The sequence below is a fragment of the Rhinopithecus bieti genome, unplaced genomic scaffold (assembly GCF_001698545.2).
Source record: "Rhinopithecus bieti isolate Rb0 unplaced genomic scaffold, ASM169854v2 scaffold_26532, whole genome shotgun sequence".
In the NCBI taxonomy this organism is placed as follows: Eukaryota; Metazoa; Chordata; class Mammalia; order Primates; family Cercopithecidae; genus Rhinopithecus; species Rhinopithecus bieti.
The window spans coordinates 1,483,002-1,486,969 of NW_016812934.1; positions in this window are offsets into that span (position 1 = coordinate 1,483,002).

Genomic DNA, 3,968 nt, shown 5'->3' on the forward strand with positions numbered 1-3,968 from the left:
AAAGCATTTTTAAAAATTGCCTTGCCTTTGTGGAATTTACATTGGACTGGGAATTTATTTTTAAACGCTGTTCTTGGGTTTATTCTTTTCCTATATGCAGCTAATTTTTCTTTTTTAATAACAACTTTACTAAAATATAACCTATATACTATTATATTCACCCTTTTAAGGTTATAATTCAGGCTGGGTGTGGTGGCTCAACCCTGTAATCCCAGCAGCTTGGGAGGCCAAGGCAGTTGGATTGATGGGGACAGGAGTTCGAGACTAGCCAGGCTAACATGGTGAAACTCCTCTCGACTAAAAAACAAACAAAATTAGCAGGGCGTGGGGCACACGCCTGTAATCAGAGCTTCTCAGGAGGCTGGGGCACAAGAATTGCTTGAACCCAGGAGACAGAGGTTGCAATGAGCTGAGATTGCCCCCCCGCCCCGCGCCCGGGGGAAAAAAAATAAACCCCATGTAAAAAAAAAAAAAAAAAAAAAAACAGTTGTGCAGCCATCACCACTGTCTAATTCAGATCCTCTCCCCACAAAATTCCATATTTATTAACAGCCACTCCCTGTCCCTTTCTCCTCCCAGGCACTGGTCACAACTAATCTTTCTATCTCTATAAATTTGCCTATTTGCATCCAGGCAACCTTGCACCTCTGCTGGACAGGGTTTATGCCTGTGTTTTGTAATTCCCTAATGCTTTGCATCTTTAGGAATTTGACAGATGCCTAAATGGCCAATGGTAAACACCCAGAGGCTCTGCAGAATTCTCAAACATCATTCAGGATTAGTAAATGAAAGCAGAAAAGTGCATCATATTTTAGGAAAATCTTCAGTCCATGGGTTCAAAACAGATTTCTGCTTAATGAAACCCTCAGTTTTGTTGTACATGTTCACTTTTGTGCATTTTGCTGGTATTTCTTGCTAAAAGAAACAGCTCTGTCAATACACTTGCTGCCTAATGAACTTCATCAATTCGCTGAAATGCTGGGTCTTCTCATTTGTGATGACACTTCATCTGCCTTATGTTATCAGGAAGTGAAGGCTTCCACAGAACTACATTTTCCAGATAACTAAAGTTAGCTCTTTGAGAAGCCACTTCTAAATTTCAATTATATTTTCTTGTGAACGTCATTCTTAAATGCATACATATGCTGGCTGTGTGGACAGAATTCTAAGACAATTCCCCAAGACACCCCTGTCCAGGTGTACATGCCTTATTTACTCATCAGGCCTTTGAATATGATAGATGTCACTCCTATGATTAGGTCACGTCACATGGCACAGTTGCCTTTAACAAAGAGAGCTTAGCCAATGGGCATGCCATAAGTCCTTTAAATCTGGGTACAGAGGTCAGAGACAGAGACATCAGGGATTAGGAACTTAAGAAAGATTCAGACTGGGCACAGTGGCATGTACCTGAAGTCCCGGCACTTTGGGAGGAGGAGGCAGGCAAATTCCTTGACCCCAGGAGTTTGAGACCAGCCTGGACAATATGATGAAATGCCATCTCTGCAAAAAGTATAAAAATTAGCTGGATGTGGTGGCATGCATCAGTGGTCCCGGCTACTGAGGAGGCTGAGGTGGGAGGATCTCTTGAGCTTGGGAGGCTGAAGCTGCAGTGAGCTGTGATAGCACCACTGCACTGCAGCCTGAGTAGCAGAGTGAGACATTGTCTTACAGAAGAAAAAGAAGGTTTCAGTGCACCATGTTGGGTTGAGCATGGAGGGGGCATCTGGCACAGAATGGGGAGATCCTCTAGGAGCTGATGGCAGCCCCAGCTGATAGCCAGCAAGAAAACAAACACCTCAGATCTATAGCCACAAGAATCCGGCTATAGAATCCCACCACTCATAGCAATGAATGTGGAAGAAGACTTTCCCCCCAGATCCTCTAGGCAAGAACATAGCCTAACTGACACCTTGATTTCAGCCTTATGATATCCTAAGTATAGTACCCAGTCATTTTGTACCTACAAAACTCTGAGTTCATAAATGGATGGCATTGGAAGCCACTCACTAAGTGTGTGGTAATTTGCTAGACAGAAATAGCAACAACAGGAAACGCACACAAACACCTGTCTTTTAAATAACTGTGTTTATTTTACAATAAAACAACTTTTTAAAAAATCTCTCTCTCTCCTTTTTTAAAAGAAAGTCTCTATTTCATGATGCCTGACTAGCCCAGAGAAGAAGGTAAGAAAAGCGGTCTTGGTACAAGGGTGGAAGTATGGGCTGCCACTTCAAGTCATGTCATTAGATGGGGGGTTAGCAGAGGCAAATCAAGACAGTCATGATTGCCTTGCAAACGTTTGAACTGATTCAGACAAATGTTAAAATCTGCCACATCTAGTCCAGTAAAAATGGTAGGAAAAAAAACCTGCCACAACATCCAATAAGCGTGGGAAAAGATGCTCAACATCATTACCCATCAGGAAAATGCAAATCGAAACCACAGTGAGATACTGCTTCACACCCACTGGGATGACTGCAGTCCAAAAGTCAGATAATAACAGGTGTTGACAAAAATGTGGAGAAACGGAAACCTTCATACAGTTGTCCCTCCCTCTCCTTAGGGGATTGGTTCCAGGACACCCTGAGGATATCTGAATCTGCAGATGCTCAAGTCCCCTATATAAAATGGCACAATATTTGCATGTAACTTACACACTTCACCCTGTATACTTTAAATGACCTCTAGATTACTTACAATATCTAATACAATGTAAATGCTATGCAAATAATTGTTTTACTGTATTTTTTTGTTTTTATCACTTCGTTACTGTGTTGTTATTTTTATTGGTTTTATTGGTTTATGTTTCAAAGTTGGCTGAATCCTCGGATGCAGAATCCAATGATATCGAGGGCCAACTGTACATTGCTGGTGGAATGTAAAATGGTCCAGTTGCTTTGGAAGAGACTGAACGCCCCCTACAATGGTTAAAAAAAGAGTAACCATATGGCCCAGAAATTCTACTCTTAGGTATATACCTAAGTGACATGAAACACAAGTCTGCACCAAAACTTGCACTAGAATGTTGATAGCAGCATTATTCATAATGGTCAAAAAGTAGCAAATGCCTATCAACTGACTAATGGATATATAATATGTGCTATATCCATAGAATGGAATATTATTTGGCAATAAAAAGAGATGACGTACTAAAATATACTACAATATTGATAAACTTTGAAAACATTAAGCAAAGTGAAAGAAGCCAGGAGCATCCAGTATAAGATTTCATTTGTAAGAAATGTCCGGAATAGGCAAAGCTATAGAAACAGAAGGAAAATTAGTGATGCCTGGGGCTGGGGAGGGCAGTGGGGATTTAGGAATGAGGGCTATGAGGGGTATGATTTCTTTTGGGGGTTGTGAAAATGTTCTAAAATTGATTGTATCGATGGATGCACAATACTGTGACTATACCAAAAGCAATTGAATTGTACACTTTAAATGGATGAATTGTACAGCATATGAAGTATATCTCAATTTAACTGTTTTTTTTAAGATGCAAGGTATATTCCAGGGCCACTCAGAAAACCACCTGGGGTCTACAGGGAGGGGCCCACGAGCTGGCCAGGCCCTTCAGCATCTTCTCAGGGGAACTTGGCACTGTCTGCATACATGATGTAAAAGGTGACCAGGGAGCAGCAATGCCAGGAGCTGAGGAGGAGAATTCTTGCAGCTGCAGCTGTTCAAAAATCCCCATTCAGGGCTTTACTGGCAAGGTTTGCCTTGGTTAAAATCTCATCATGCCATTTCTATAGTCAGAGTGATGTTAAGACTGATTAATGGTTTGACTAAAAACATAACAGTGGTGAGAAAATGAGAAAAAAGTAGGTGGAGTATAAATGAGGCTAAATCCCCATCTATCCCAACCAGAAATCACTAAATAACAGTTAATGTTGGTAAATTGTGCAATAGGAGTGGAAGCATCTCATTTAGACATGTAGAAATAGCTGCCTGGTGGATCAGCT